Source organism: Pteronotus mesoamericanus, unplaced genomic scaffold, assembly GCF_021234165.1.
Source record: "Pteronotus mesoamericanus isolate MK-2021 breed Mesoamerican mustached bat unplaced genomic scaffold, CSHL_Meso_final contig_182, whole genome shotgun sequence".
Classification (NCBI taxonomy): Eukaryota; Metazoa; Chordata; class Mammalia; order Chiroptera; family Mormoopidae; genus Pteronotus; species Pteronotus mesoamericanus.
Window position 1 is genome coordinate 31,343,424 of NW_026555078.1, and position 17,110 is coordinate 31,360,533.

General features: G+C 40.8%; 1 pseudogene; it reads left to right on the top strand.

Moving 5' to 3' along the window:
• Window positions 1–6,944: 6,944 nt before the first annotated feature.
• LOC129065680 (gamma-tubulin complex component 3-like) lies at window positions 6,945–8,490 on the top strand (annotated as a pseudogene).
• Window positions 8,491–17,110: the final 8,620 nt, after the last annotated feature.

Consider the following 17,110-nt stretch of genomic DNA (forward strand, 5'->3'; position numbering starts at 1 on the left):
CTGCAGAGCCTGCGCAATCTGTAGCTTTCCTGCTAGTGGTGAAATGTTCCAGTTATAGCTAAAGGGACCTTAGAATCTAAATAAGAAGCGAACCCAAATGAAAGTGCTTTCTAAAAAACTGTCAAGTGCTATAAAATAGCATGGTTCTATGAGGGGAGTACTAGAAGATGAGCTGATATCAGAAAGCTAGGTCTCAAATTTTGATCTAATGTTTCATCCATCTCCAACTTGCTTATGAGTGTCCATTTGACTTAAATGATGCTGAATGCACTTGTTTTATTCTTGCTTTTTCATAATCTTTTATATTCAGTCATTGCAACTACACATGTGAAGTGATTGGATGTGTTTAGCTGCAAAATCAACACATGCTGCAGAGTGACCTAATCTCCATTACTACATGCCAGTTCACATAAGATTCAAGGGCGCCCTGATACTCACAGCTCAGTATAGATGGAATTGACCCTCCACCACCACCCTGGTCAACAATTAAAGTAGGAACAAATGCCAGATAGGTAGGAATTATAACTACTCCCCTAAGTGAAATAATAAGACAAAATGACATTTTTCATTCCTTTGGAAAGACCTTAAACCAAGGTTGTAGCTTCATCACAGTAATGCGAGGATGAAACACATGAAGGCCCACAAAAGTCAAAACTGTTAATGCACAAAATGTTCACCTGCCTGGTAAATTATATTCTTACTAACCTTTCTCTTTGCTGGTGACTGATGAATTATATTAGAGTCTTTCCCTTCTTGTGTTCAGTCCTTATGATGTGATTGGCTAAAGTCAGTATGCCAGAAAGAACTTGCAGTTGACAAAAAACAAGCCACAAATACACCAGGGAAGTAAAGGATCTTAACTGAATGAGCCAAATTTACTTCTTCTGTGAAATTATGAACATTTTATTCAATGTTAAGCATTTTATTAACTGTGTCTTCTTCTATGTTCAGACCAGCAGATGCTAAAACCTAGTAAAAAAAATCTTTAAAAAATCAAATCACTTGTCCTCTCCCTCCTCCTTTAGGCATTTTAAAATTCATACTCTCCTGGCATTTACCATAGGCTTACCATATGTTAGGTATTACACATCATAGTCAATAGGGAAGTCTCTTGCATTCCTTTATTTTTTGTAATACAATGATATGTAGAGTTGAAATGTCTCTAGCTCTAAGTATATTTTTTCATGCACAATTAGAGATTTTATTAAGCATTTTTTTAGGATAATGATAAAATCACCTATTTCTGCAAAAGAAAACATCTCAAAACTAGTGGCTTAAAACAAAACAAAACAAAACAAAAACACCCTGGGTCTCATCAGCTTGTGTTAAGGGTCAGGGTCACGAAGTTCAAGCACAGCTGCTTTGGAGCAAATTTTGGATGAGATGGAATATGGGCTCTGAAACCCTTCTAAATTGTCTACTACAACTATAATTTCAATGGAGAGAAAGCAGGAAAATCTGAGTGTAAACAAAATGTTAAAGTATAGAAGGAGTTATATTTAGTATACTGTGAGTGGGATAAAAATGAGTAAGAAGAGCACAGCCAAAGATACACTAACTGAAGTAAGTGAAGAACAGGAAAGGAATCAACTAGATATAAGGAGATAAGAAAGTTCATCCCAGGTGAGATCACTGAAAGATTTGAAATATAGGATAAATAATTTAAACTTGAAAAAGACAGGTCTTGTTGAAGATTTTGAGACAGGAGGTGATGAGGTCAAAATAGCAGGAGAGAAACTCACATTCAATCACTGAGAATAAGTGAACGGACAGTGAGTGTTCACTCTGTGCCAGACTCTGTGCTGAGCCCTGGGATTGATTTAACGGTGCGGTCCTAGGGCTTCTGAAGGGCATGCGCTGCCTGGAGGGCGGCCAGGGATGCTACTCCTGCATGTTAGTGCAGGGAGAATGACAGCAAAGTCAGAACAGCTCAGTGACCATAAAAAAAAAAAAAAGAAAAAAAAAGGCAAACTAGAGAATGACGTCACCCTTAGGGTAAAATTTTACTCTTCGTTCTTTAGTTTTCTCCATTTACAATTAAGGATAAAATAGAGGTAACATTTTTCTTCCTTCATAGAGGAATGAGAAATGCAAAGTTTAGTTTTATTTTAGAATGTTAAGAGAGAACCAGTGTCAAACAGAAACTTTGTACTTGATCATCACATGGCCTCCAATTAGCCTCTACCTCTCTATGCCTTCTAAATCAAGTGCAGTAGAAAATAATAATCAAAAACACTGATGGAATGTTTATTTATGTGCCTGGCACTGTTGTACAGGCCTTACACAAATTCACACATTTAATCCTCACAGTAACCATATGAGGTACATACTGTGATCATCATCCCCATTATGTGGATGGAAAAATATTGAGGCACAGAGAATTTAAGTGCCTTGACCAAGGTCATACAGGCAGTAGTCAGTGGAACTGAGCTTTAGACCCAGAATATTTGACTCCAGAATCCATGCAGTACGTTACAGTGCCTCTTAATTGCTTCTTAAATTTTTAATTTACACCTATTGGCAATGTTGGCTCACTGTCTTTTTATATGTCTGTCATTGTCAGCACTTCCAGCATGTAGGACCACTTAAATAACTGGATGTACCTCCCTCTCCCAAAGGGACTAAAAGCACAGGGCCCAAGATTCCTGTTCTCAATACGTTATGCGGGTGACATCACACCCTGTCCTGGTTGATCCTTCAATAAGAGCTCAAAGCTCTTGAGGCCATTTAAGGGATCCTACTCCCTCCCTGAGATGCAGGACAGCCTTTTCACTCTCAGAGGATGCCAGGCTCATCTCTGCCTTGGCAACACACACACACACACACACACACACACACACACACGCCCCCGCCCCCATTCAAGGTAAGCCAGGCTCGTCAGCCTCGTCATTGTTACAGCGGGACCGGCACATCCAGCTCTCCCCCAGACCACTTCTGCCCCAGCTACCAGAGTGACAGCAGTTCAGAGGGTGACGAAGACTTCCTTCTACTTCAGCTCCTCACACTGAGGACAGGAGTTCACGGCTTTGCCAAGGAACCACCTGCTTGTTCAGGAACCGGGAAGGCATCTCAACCCTGGACTGGAGTGGCCCACTCACCTCCGAGCAACACGAGTTCTGTCAGGCCTTTGTTGGTGCTGGGGCTGCGGTAGCTGAGTCCTTAGCCAGGTGCTAAGTTTGCTTACAACAGCACGGGCCGGGGGGGAAGGTCCAAGCTCATGGCTCTGGGAAAGCAGTCCATCCTGCAAACGCTTTGCCTCTCTGCAAACCCCAAATTTCTTCAAATTTCAGTTTCCAAAGGATCAATATCAGTATTGTGACTATCAAAGTATCAAGTTTCATCATCTAATCTAAGTTGGCAGCGTTTGGCCTTTTTACATGAACCCTGGATAAAGCGGTGTTGAAGTTAGGCCTTTTCAGTTTCAAGAACCAGCGAGCCACTCATGATCCTTTAAGAAAAGGAAGGTTTTGCTCTATTTCTTCACACAGATTCAAAACGAACTAGGGACCAGTGGGCTGTCAATCCCTCAGAAGATGCCTGATTTCTAACGTGTTGCTGCTTTTCTCTTTCTATCTCTAGGAGGGTTTCTTTTTCTATCATTTTCTTTCCTCTTTGACTTTTGCAGAGCACATTGGAAATCAAATCTATCTGAGTCATAATGGGTTGCTTCTGCTCCCAATAATACTTCCTGAGTTCTTTCTCTTGGCATTTCTTACCTCACATTTCAGAGAGATGGGATATACATCTTGTGAACATCAAAGGTTACATGTCAATCTTAGGCAGGGTCATGTCTCCTGGTTCTGGTTCATTCTCTCTCTCTCATAGAGATGGCCTCACTAGAAGCGACTATGGTCTGGCAGGTATGCTAAACATGCCTGATGTAGATGGGATATTTGAGGCTGAATTGAGCCAGCCTTTGGTAACAGGGTATTAACATTATAAATTTTCTACAATTAAATTAAAATTATACCATTTTTTTAAGTTTAATGTTCAAATTTACAGTCATTTCTAGTCAGCTTTTTTTTAATATTTAAAATGTAAGATTATCCATATTTTCCAAAGTTAATTATTCAATAAAATCATGTACTATTTTTGAAGAAAGCAGATTTTTAAATGAGTAAATTATCAAAGAAAAGTTCAAGACTACTTACAATCTCTTTCATCTTCTTAAGCTTCAAAAGTATCCCCAGCCTTTTCAATCTTTTCCCTGGAGTTTGAGTTCCACTATAAACTTCACTTTAATTTAGTCCAAGTGATCATTATAAAATAACACTGCCAGAAGCAACAAAAAAAATGTTCGAAGGATTTATCCTTGTTATTTGGCTTCTAACTTAGGGCCTGCAAGGCCAGGGTTCAAAAACACTATACTCTAAGGATAATTTGTGGGACAGAAATAGAAAATTAAGAGATGAAGGTGCATTTTAGCCAGAAAAAGTGAAGTAACATTAACTACAAAGAATGAGAATGAATTTTCATTGTTATTTTAAATGTTCTTGCCACAATCTAATCAAAAGTATCTCCTTCTTCCAAAAACATAGTTCCATGGTAATTTTTTGAAGCTTCTTGTTCTAGATCCATCCATCATTTCCTCTTGCCCGCACCCATCTTTGGAAAACTTTTCCTGCTAACATCCCTGAAGGGGTATGACTCAGCCCCTTGGTAACTGGACCAAGAATAGGCATGAGAGTCAAGCTAAGCCATTCAAAATCTGCTAGAAGATTGGGGAATTGAAACATAGAGACTGAATCAATCAACATTTTAGACTCCAGAGCCATAAGGTCATATCTAATTGAATAGTAAACAGAATTGGCTTCATGGCTAAATTTTAAAATGTAGTTAAATGCAGCTGAAGTTGTGGGAAAGCAGACCCTAAAAAGCCTGTGGAAGACGCTGACTTCCCCAGGAAAGATGGAGCCAACATGCAAGGAAAAATAAAGAGAATATTCTGAGAAAGACCAAGAGAAATGGTCTGCCTGCAGATGAGTTCCCACAGGGTCCTGGCTGTATCATTAGTCATAGGATTCCTTCAGACCCTTACACTAATTCCTCCTTATTTCGACTAGCTTGAGTGTGGGGAGTTTTTTTCTGTAATGAGATTAAGATAAGTATGTATTTTATGTCCATATTTTTAGTCTGGATGAAGACTGAACTTAGTTTGCCTCAGAAGCCAGAAGGGGGTGGCTCCACTCCTTGGGTGCTCCCTGAAGAAAATTGAAGGCAAAAACCAAAGCGTGCATATCTTAAATACTTGCAAAGAACAGCAGTTTTATTCAGAAAGGGATTTGATAAGTAACTCCTGTGACTGAGATGGAACTTTAGAAAAGCTTTTCCTAATGTGATGGGTCATTCAGTCATTGCAATCATTCAGCAAATTATATTGAGTATCCACTACATGTGCTAAGTCCTGTGAACAGCTCTGGAGCCCTTAAGGAGATTAGGCAAGTTATAAGTAAAATTTCCAGTGGGACTACGAGTACATCGCAGTTATTATATAATGTGCCTTAGACCACTGAATGCTACGATGATTTCAAATGGAGAGCACTGGGCTGGAGAGTTGGGAGGTTTAAGCCACATGTAAAAAATTCAGCCCTTTCTTGCTTCAGTTTCTCTGACAAGGGATTCCATGTTTAAACACAGCCCTGTGAGCAAATTTCTGAGATAATTCTGAACAATGAACATCTATTAAAAAGGTACTATGTACTAAATGTACTAAATGTACTCTAATGTGAAAACAGCCCGGCTCCTTGACAAGGAGCTTTATGGACTAGAAGACAAACTAAAAAAGACACGTCCAAATGGCTATTATATCCTGACACGAAATATCACTTAACTCACTAGATTCCTGTCTGTATTGATGCCTGAATGGTGTGTTGGTAAATTCTGTAACTGTCTAAATCTCTGTGACTTCTTCTTGATCTCCTGTCATTAGTTTAAATTCTACCCCATTAAAAACAGATAGGATCCCAAATAATGTTATTATAACAAGGTAAGAGCACTGACCATTGAAAACCCTCTACTTGCTTTGTGGATAAAGTCCACTAAGTCCTAGCCGTGGAAAACATAATGCTGGTCTTTAAGCAATGATATATTTTGTGTCATTTTTGCTCTCAAAGAAAAGGGCAAACAGTATAACCCTCTGAATCCACAGATCATGAGTGAGTTAACACATCAGTTGTCAGCGCAGAGAGCAAGCCGAAAGAGAGCAATCTGGCACAAGAGCTGAAGCTGTCTGGCACATTAATGGAATTAAAAAGAGTATAAAAGCATCTTTGAATTCCAAAATCTAATTGCCTCTTTCTTCCATGACAGTTCACGGAACTCTCTTAGAATCAGCGAAGGGCCACATCACAGTTGGAATTAGAGACTTAGAGGGAAAAGCACAAAATAAGAAAATATTTAGAAAGCATCTTGTAGATACCGTCCTCCCTAAGTGCTTCATAATCATAATGTTATGGTTGAGTGCCTGTCAAATTACAGCTGAAGATCAAGCAAAACACAGTCATTTTCAGAGCAGTTACTGCTCACTTAATGGTCTGATAGGGCAAAGGATAAATTCTTGAAAATGTCAGGTATCCAATAAGTCATATTCTTAGAAAGAAAGGAAAAAATCCTCCAGAATTCAGGCTCATTACCTAAGATAAAAGTGATGGGTCATGTCCAGCAGGAACTTGCAAAGACAAACACAAATATTGCAACATTAGTCAGTCCCCAGAGCTCCATTATCAAACCACGGGGTTTTAGCTGCTCTGACTTATTCAGCTATGTATCCCAAATGCCATGCTGTCTAGAAGCAAAAGTCCCCAGAGAGACCCTAGACTTTTGGGGACGCCAGGAGCTGGAGCTCCCGGGGCACAGGGCTGGGCCTCCTGAGCTCACCAGGCTCGGGGCGTAAGCAGCTGAGGCAGGCAGCTCCGCGGTTCCCCATCTCTGGGGAGGATGCGAGGATGGCGACCACTGACCAGAAGCCACTGAACACCTTGCTGCAGAACCTGTGCTGCTGGATTCAGGGCAAGAGCGAAGTGGATGTAGCCTAACAGTTCCAGTATGCTGTGCGAGTTACTGGCAGCTGCTTTTCCCCAAATGTTAAAGAGATGACTCTTCTAGAAGCTGAAAAAATTCGAGAAAGAACTTACTTGACAAAGAAGAGAAGCAGATGGTACATTGTTTTCAGAACTCCATAGAAAACGTCATTTACAGGGAGTTTTGAAAAATAAATGGAAAATTCTCTACCTCTCGCTAAGCCTCAGTGAAGATCCATGACAGCAGCCGAACAAGGCTTCTAGCTACGCCCTGTTATCTGCCCAAGTTTACCAAGAGATACCCACTCAGCTCCCTACTAGGAGGATGCCAGGCCTCAGACTCTCCCGTTGAGCGCCCAGGGTCACAGCGCTCAGTCGTCAGAGCTGGAGCAGCGTGGGCAGCAGCGGCTTCAGCAGTGTGAGCAGACAGTCCCAGTGAGCTCCAGGAGCAGGACACTGTCTCCTTACAGCAGTTCGGGTCACGTCTTGTGTGGAATTTACCTGCAAACAGCCTTCTTCACAAAATGGTATCCTACCTCAAAAGGTATCCCCAACACTGTTTCTCTCAACATGTCAAGGCCAAGGAGAGATGTGGCAATAAGTGAGGACGCCTTTGTCAGAGACATCTTGTACGTATTCCAGGGCATAGATGGCGAAGTCATCAAGATGAGCAACACTGAAAATTGTTACAAAGAGGAGGGAAAGGCACATCTAAATAAATCTTTGAGGGGCATGCTCAAACTGCTCAAGATGACTTGCTGAACTGGAATAGTTACCCAATAAAATCAGAAAATAGACCAGGGGAGTCTGGACTATTCATTGGACTTGCAGGTCAGAGCTTTTGTGCTGCCTTGCACCAAGAACTCAAAGAAAACTATGGATTACTCTCTATTTCACATTCCCTCTACCTAGTTAGAGGATAATCAGGGTGTGAATTTGGGCCTTGAGATTAGTTTAACTCTGGCACCTCCTGGTTTGGACATATCATCTCAGGATACGACCAAAGACTCTTGCAGCTGTAGTGGACCACTGCCAAGGAAGGAAAGGAGAGGAGCTGGCCTCAGCCGTCCACGTCTGCAGGAAAACAGGAGACCCGTACATGAGGTCCTTGGGGCAGCACATTCTCAGCTCAGTGTGGTGTCCTGTCCTGAGCTTCCTTTATCGCTGGATATATGACAGGGAGCTTGAGGACACTTACCATGAAGAAAGGAATGCTATTCAATTGTCAGATGCTCTTTCAAGAAGCATGGGCACTCGATTACTCTTTTCTCTCAACAGTAATGCCAGCACACTTCATTTGAATGCCATGCATATTCAGGACAGTGCCTTGAAAGCCAATTATCTCATTTATCGGCAGACCTGTATTTGGTTAGTGGAAAATTGTTATCCCACTTTCAATGGTGGGAAACTCAGCAAAGTCAAATCACTTGTCCCAAGTTTACTAGCCATAGCAAGTTTACAGCAAAGCTAGGACGAGGTCTCCTAAGTCTTAGTCCCATTTTCCTTGCAGGACATGTTCTGTTGCTTTGCATGATGAGAAACTGAACTAACCACTGTGCCAACAATTTTAATGAAACAAGTTACTTATATGTGTATCTATTGAAATACAGTTAGTTCTGCTAAAACAGAATATTTGTGTTCCCCAAAAATTCACTGTGCTGAAATCAGAGTGAAAACCATAGGACGCCTGACAAAAAGTAGAATGAAGGCCGCATCACACTCCAAAACCTTGTCAGTGCTGTTAAGTAAAAGATGTACAGCAACTTAATAGAAGTTGTGGCACAGTTTTAAACACATTAAACTGTTAAGAAATATGTAAATTCTGGAATAAATAGAGCATTTACCTTGAAAAAGCCCTGATGTTGGCTTATGTACATGGGCTGAAGGAGGCTTGTCTGAAGGGGAACAGAAAGTCGTGGCTGCTGGCACACACAAGGGATAAGGTAGCTTGGTGAGTCTGAGACGTGCCTGTGTGTGTGATTTGTGGATTCCCATGTGGCGGGGTTGCTGTTTTCACCTAGTCTCTCATGGGTGAAATTGCATTAAAACAATCATGACATTTGTGTTATGGCCAAATAATTTCCTAATTATCAGTTGTGCCATAACAAGTTGTTTTAAAAACAAATATGATAGCAGAACCAACCGTATGCAGTATTATTTTGTGGGTGCTTTATAAACATATAAATGGAATTCTAGGTGTGCATATGTCTTGTGCAAGTCACTCACTACATCTTGTAGCTCCTTTCGTGACAGTATTATAGTTGTATTTTATTACTGCATATTATTTCACTGTATGGACATATATTTTATTTAGCAACTCTCCTATTGATGAAGATCGTGTTCTTTGTAGTTTTAAACCTTATGAACATTATTAAAATGAACATCCTTTAAAAAAAAAAAGAAGCAAAAGATGCCGGAGTGACTGATTTCAAATGGACCCTGACCAAAACCCTGGAAAGTAGGTAGACTGTAGCTATGGGAAGATGAGCAGATAAGTTAAATGAATATCTAAGTAAATCTGGTTTTGAATCCCAGGGCCATCACTTGCCGGCCCTGTGACTTTGGGGAAGTTACTTACCAACACTGAACCTCAACTCTCTCTTCAGTAAATGGCAGTAATAGTACCTACCTCATAAGGTTATTGTAACATGAGGATCATAATACCTGGCATGTGGTAGGCAATCAAGAAAGATCAGCCCCCATTCCCTAGCATGGCCTAGAATAATAAATGTCAGTTTATAGTTTGCTTTTCATTATACTTTACCTATTTCTCCCATTGGATTGGAGAAACAATATAGCAGAATGATTAAAGCACACAGCAAATGGAGTTGAATTACCCGGGCTCAAAGCCTGATTTTATTGATTTCTGGTTGTGTAATTTTGGGCTTGCTATATAATCTCTCTGCAACTTGGTTTCCACTGAGGATGAACTAATACAAACACTTGGAACAGTGTCTGGCACATAGTGAACACTATAAGATTTAGTTACTATTATTATTATTATTATTATTAATTATTATTATTATTACTTTTAACTGTATCCTGAATAAAATATATATATCCCTTTAAGGAACTTATTCCAATTAAGTTTTTCCCTCTAGTTGTCAACTCATGTCTTGGCTAATGTGCATCTTGAACCACTTTGGCACTTTTAATTTTTATGGCAGATTGTCTTTTTCCAGAGATAACTACAACAATAATTCCCACCTCACATGCCCTTCTGCCAAGTGACCTGTTGTTTCTCTATAGGCAGGTGGCATGTCCCCTTGAATCTGGGTGGGTTTTTTACTGCTTTGACCCATAGAGTATGGTGAGAGTGATGCTGTGGGCCACAACAAGTGAGTCGGTCCCTGCCTTGTTCTCTGGAACCCTTGCATTTTGAACCTGAGAGTGCCATGCTACAAGGAAGCCAAACTACATGAAGCGGCCGCTTGTAGGTGCTCTGATCACCAGGTCTACATCTTAGCCCAGGTGCCAGAAAGGGGAGTTAAGCAGCCTGGACAGGATTGCAGCCGCAGTCATTGAATCCCCCTTAGCGTTTAAGCAAGCCCGCCCAGCCAAGATCTCAGGTGTCATGGAGCAAAATCAATGCTTCCCTTTTGTGCCTTATGCAGACCCAGACTCCTGACCCATAGACTCCATGAGCCTCTTTAAAATGGTTGTTGTTTTAAGCTGCTATATTTTGAGGTAGTTTGTTTTGCACCAACAGTAACTGGAACACTTTCTTTCAGGGAGAAAGTTCCATTATTTTAAACTTTCCTGGGGTTAACATGTGAAAAAAATTATTTTTTGCTGAACAGAAAATATGGCTCTCTTCATAATAATTCATGGGAGTAACTTGAAAAATAGACATTTTAAATCATATTTTTCTTTTACGAGTTGATGGGCAGGGCCTGGAACTGGTGTTTATATATTACATGTCAAAAAGGTCTGCATGGTTTTCCTCCTCCAACACGTGCACAATTATTTTTCTAGAACTAGAGTTCCCAAGAATAATTTTTATTTTTTATAACTGGAGCAACGAAAGTCTCTCTGGTGTTTCCTAACTCTGAAATAGAAATCATTTAAAAGTATTCCAACAGCTGTACTTAATTATCATTGAGCATTTTAAATAGTTAGTAGTCTCAGATTCAGAATTATTCACAGCAACTTGTTAAAATGGTGAAAGGGTCTCTATCAACTAGTGTTTATATGTGTGTTTGAACTCCTGTTAGCCAGCTGTGCCATTCTCTGCATAGCAACACTGTGGAGAGGCCAGTCTTTCATTTAAAAAGTTGGAATACTTTTAGCTAGGTGGAGGTGCAAGACACCTGAAGATAGAGTTTGCTCTGTGTTAAATAAGCACGTGGAATCCCATTTCTTAAAGGAAGCTTTCCTGAGAACAACCATCTGTCCTGTTTGGGGGTTTTGTTGTGTGTTTTTGTTTTGTTTTGTTTTGTTTTGTTTTCCCCAGGCTGTACCTGTCACGAGGTCTGAAAAATACCCTGGGCGCCCTTGTTATGTCTCTCAGTCCTTGTTCCTTGTAAGAAGCTTCTTTTTGAGTGGATCCCTCCCTAATTCCTTCCACTGTGCAAACTGTTTGCCCCAGTAAACCTCCCCATCCCTGCTGGGAGCAGCTGTGGTTCATGGTAAGGGCTTTGCAGTTACAGACACCTGGATTTGATTTCTGAATCCGCTCCTCTACCTACTAGCTGTGTGACTTTGGGCAAGTTACTTAAATTCTCTGGTCATTAGTTTCTTAATCTTAAGAGCAGAGACAATAATATGCCTAACTTGCAAGGCTGTTGTGAGAATGAAAGAAATAATGCATTATAACCATCTAGAACAGTGCTTACCCTATAACTGAATGTTCACTGCATATTAGTTATTCTTAAGAATAAATCAATGTATATAGCAGATATTAGCAAGAAAGAGCTTTAGAATCCAGATCCTTCTTCCTAAGATGCGCTTTAACTTTCAAAGCTATTCCAGGAGCGCTAGGAATAGGCAGAGCTGTTGAAGTCAATAAAAATGCCCCCAGAGATCACCTATAGCCCTGCTGATGGACTTTGCCAAGAAGAGGCTCCTAATGAGGTCATGCATTAACTGGTTTCAAAAGTGCTGTGTGTTAGCTGCAGATTCTGGCAGGATTAGACACAAAGAGAGGGGCCACGAGAGAGCATCCTCCTCCAGGCTTGAGACCCCAGGTCCGGCCTTGCTTTCTGTTCATCACAGTGAGGAACAGTGTATTGTGTACATGCACATATACTCCTGCCTGCCCCAGGGGCTGGCTACTTAATTCAAATGTACACTTGTTCTTTAGGGAGACCAGTGTACCTCACTTCATGCCCATGTAACAGGTTAGACCTAAGATCCAGGTGGCACGGGTGCCAAAGGAGCACTGACCGAAGTGATTTTCTGTGCCACACGTAGCAGCAATCACCAGGGCCCCAGGAATGAACGTGAGGAAGGTAACATTTGCCTTTAACTCCCCGTTCCCCTTTCCTCTCCAGGCACCCTCCTCTCAATGCCAGGACAGGGAGTCCCAGCCTCTGCCAGGATCCCCGACATATCACCCGTGGTACTTACTCTCATCTTCCCTCCCACAAAATATCCCAAGCTCCAAGGTGGCTCCTCTTCAGTTCTCAGTGGAGCAACTCTCTCATTAATCTTTACATACACATGTTATCTGGTTAGACTATTCACAGTGAGCTATGAATGACCACCAAATTTTGGGACTTGGAAATCCAGTGCAGTAGGTTGAATAATGACCCCCCAAAATGTATGTCATTTAACCACCTGCAGTTGTGCATGTGACCTTATTCGGACAAAGGGTCTTTACAGATGTAATTAAGTAAGGGATCTTAAGATGGGATCATCCTGGATTAACTGAGTGGGCCCTAAATTTAATCATAAGTGTCCTTAAAAGATGAGGTAAAGCCCCCTAGGGACACAGCAGAAAAAGACCCGTGAAGGCAGAGGCAGAGATTGGAGCAAAGCGGACCACAAGCCAAAAAATGCCCGAAGCCACCAGAAGCTGGAAGAGGCAGGAAGGATTCTCTGCTTAGCGCCTTTGGATGGACTGCGGCCTGTTACCCTCTAGATTTGGGACTTCTGGCCTCCGAAACTGAGAAAGAATAAATTTCTGTTGTTTGAAGCCACCTCGTTTGTGCTCATCTCTTACAGCAGCCCCAGGAGGTGAATGCATTCAGGAACCCAGGCACTGCAATCCCAGGGGCCTACTGAGCACCTGAAGTTTAGGAAGCTTCCGTAGCTTGCTCCTGTTACAAAGTTAGGACTCAGACAGTTTGGGGCCTTTCCATTCTGCCAGTTTCCCTAAGGAATGATGGCTGTTGGTTTGAGTTTTAAAGAGAAGTGCATGGTTCCAAATGCATATTTGATTGGTAAAAACTGTTCCCTAGTTCCTCCTTGCTCCCCATTCTGCACTTTGTCTCCAGCACTCAGGTCCCCTCAGTCCCCATTCTCACACCATGGCTGACTCAGAGAGGGAAGAGAAAGGGGCGAGGCTGCCTGATGTGCCATTAAATATAAAAACATAATGTTTTGCAGTTTGTAAATTTCTCTTTCTAGGCTCCTTTGTCCAGGTTCAACCAATACCACAAACCTAGCCTCCCTCTAATTTGTGAATGAACACTTTAAAGGTGCGGTTAATTCTATCATTGTCATCTGCGCTTAAGCATGATTTTGAGTTGAATGATATTATCAAACTTGGGTAACAAATCCCCACTCTCTAATTTTCAATAGCAATTATGTTTCTAGTTATACCTTTCAATATGCTTCAGAAATGTTTTCTTTCTGGTGGAGTCACTGGAATCCCCCTTAAGTTTTCCATAGCAATCAGTAGCCGGTATCAGCCTATAACCTCATAACTTAACAGAGGAAGCAGGCAGCTTGGATATCAACAACAACCAGCCCATCACTTTTGCCTTCTTGTGCTCATCATTTTCATCTACCTCTCCTTGGAGCTGTTCAAACGTGCCAGCATCTTTATGAAGCAGAAGGGTGCTGAAGCTGGCATATATTTATCAAATGGTTCCTCGTATATAATTCTGTACTCCAGTTGCTATAGAAATAAGCTAGAAAATCTAACTCTGGATTCTTATGTTTCACATATTCAAATTTAGATGAACTGTGACGTGGTTACAAAAAAAATGCTATCTTCCATGAGATAGAAATGCAAACTTGCTGTTTCATTTGGCCCTTTAAATTAATAAAGCCATGATGTAAAGACAGAATAAATCATTTATCTGTTCCATTTTATTTTCTTTAGGCTTCGGCTAGCTTCATTGATAGTGAAAATTTAGACTTGGGTATTCTAACCACCCTGAAACTTAATGGAATAGGGGAGGAATATCAAAGAGAGAGGATTACAGCAGAATGATATGGCATACTTTACTAGTGCTTGAGAAAGAAACTACTTTTGTTTTTCAAGTATTATATCACAGAAATAGAATTCACTAGGAAACTGGCCAAGACTGACTGCTAGGCCTAAGTGGTAGTACAGGTGAGGTTGTAGTCCAAAATGTGTACTAAGATTCAAAAATAAAATAAGGACAAAAACCAAGCACTGAGTGTTGAGAAATAGGCAGAATGCCCCATGACTGATTGCCCTTCTTTTTGAGCCAAGCTTTCTTAGTTTTTCTTGAAAAGAAATTGAAAATCAATCTGGTACACACACCATTCTTTAGCCTTTGTTACTGTAAAGCATGTGTTTAATTTAAAAGTTGTATTGTGGAGAATAAAGCCATTGAGAAGCGCTAAATGGGATGGAGAAAAGGGAAGAGAAACAGGAGAGCATGAAATGCTTTCGATGTGATGGAAATAAGCCTTTAAAATAGTATTCTCCCTTTAATCCACGATCGCTAGGAAAACCTATACTTGAAAAAACACTCACTTGAATAAACCCTTCGTCAGTTGAATTACAAATCCTATGTTACAATATTTGAAAGGAAAATTGATTTACATAAGAACAGTAAGAGAGGGCTTACACACATTACTCCTCATCCTCAGTGAATGTCACTTGTCAGCATTTGAAGTCACTTGGTTGATGGGTCCAGGCTCTTGAGTACGACAGGTCACATTCCTTATCTTATGAAGGTGCCTGAATATGAAGTCTCTTTGAGAATTGGATAGGAACTTGGAGATGTTAACTAAGGAGTATAGAGGCCATAACACTTACCTTTGCTTTTATTTCTTTGAAGGAGGAAGAGGATCACATTGATTGAGCTTCTAATTGCACAGGGGGATGTATGCAACAGCTAAGAGTTTGCAAGGACAGTATGAATAATTTCAGTTGATTACTAAACAAAAGAGAATGTTTCTCATAGGAAGCTAGAGATGTTATTTAAAAGACCTTCAAATGACTGACTACAGTCTTGGCCATAGTGTCCAACTTAGCTATCTCTTTCTAACCATGAGATTCATAAAAATAGACCAACAGTATTCTTCACAGAGGCAGTGAAAGATAGTGACTAAACACTTTTACTCTGAAATCAAATAGATGGAGGTTCAACTCATATCTACTGCTTAATAACTGATTGAGCTGAGCAAGTTATTTGACCTTGCTAAGCTGTAGTTTCTTCAATTGTAAAAGAGGGACAATAATACTACTGCATACCGTTGAGGGCTCTCGGGAGAACTAAGTGAAGTGACGTGCCGTAAAATGCTAAGCCTTGCATCTGGAACATAGCAAATGTTCAAAAAATATTAGCTGGTATTATTGCTACCATCATTACTATTTCAACAGCAGCAAGACAATAGTCTAAACTACTTCCTTCTTTTCATTCATATCTCACGGCTGGAGGATATAATAACTAATAACTATCACTAGTATACTCATATGGTCACTGGCCTGTTCCTCCTTCAAGTTCTTCAGGAATTCCAAGGGAATGTCTCCTCAACCAGTCCACACATTTCGTGTCCGGGTTGCTTCATGTAAACTAGCGCTGCTGCTTTCTGCAACACTTCACTGGACCGATATCAGCGTGGGCTTCACATCACCAGGAACACACTACCTTTTCACTGCTAATTTGCAGTTTCTCTCCGGTCTTAGGGCTTTCAAAATTGGATATGGTCAATTTCATTACTAGTGGTCTGTAGAGTCAATTTTAAAATCATTAATCTTTGTAAACTCAAAGGCGCACCCATCAGCAAACGTTCTTGCAGAGTTTTCATTATTTGGGGCTACAGATGAGATGGACATAGAGGCAAAATTCTTATTCTTCTAGAAATAAGGTCAAAATGACTTAATTAACAGAGAAATGGTTATCTGCTGCAAGCTGTACAGGACTCTTGCATTCTTACTGGACTTTTTAAATAAATGTTGTTGAAAATGAGTTGCTGGGAGGGGTTAGAAGCATCCAGCTAATGGGGGTTATGCATGAAAGCTCCAAGAAAAGCCAGGAATAGACTAGGGGATGAAACAATAATAACAACAAAAAAGGAGTGGCAGCTTCCCTGCTCAGTCACTGGGAAAAGGGACAGAAAATGAAAACAGTCGGACAGGCCCATACCTTTGCTGACTCACTTATTTTTGAAATCCATACATGATTTCTGAGCAAAGCCACACACGGCTTTTGTTTTCTTGTATATGTTTTTTGTTTATTCCTTTCTTCCAGCTTTTAATCTCAGGTGCATATGATTCAACATGAGCAATGCTGCCTGAATAAAAACATAAACAAAACACACGTAGAAACAAGAGGAAATAAGTTCCCAGTTCGGAAACCATGACGAGGACAGGGAGGGTCTCCTGACAGTTTCTCTAAGAAAAGTCAAACCCCAATAAATCAGCTTTTGGAGGCCCAGCTCCAGTACAGCAGGAAAAGGACAGAAGTGGAGGGACTAAGGAGAAGATTCTTTACCCTGTGGAGCTAAGTTTAGATCTCATTTTCTAAAGGACTACCTGCAGGGTTCAGGGTTGGAGGAGAATCAACTTAACAAAGGAAACAGAGAGCGCCTCAAATCCGGGAGCTCTTTAACTGCCCCCACGGCGGAAACATCATGGAAGAGCAACCCTTGTGCAGTCAACAACAACAGCAGCAAAAAAAACTGTGACAAGAATAAAAATCTCTGTAGTTCGTTTTCCTGGGAAA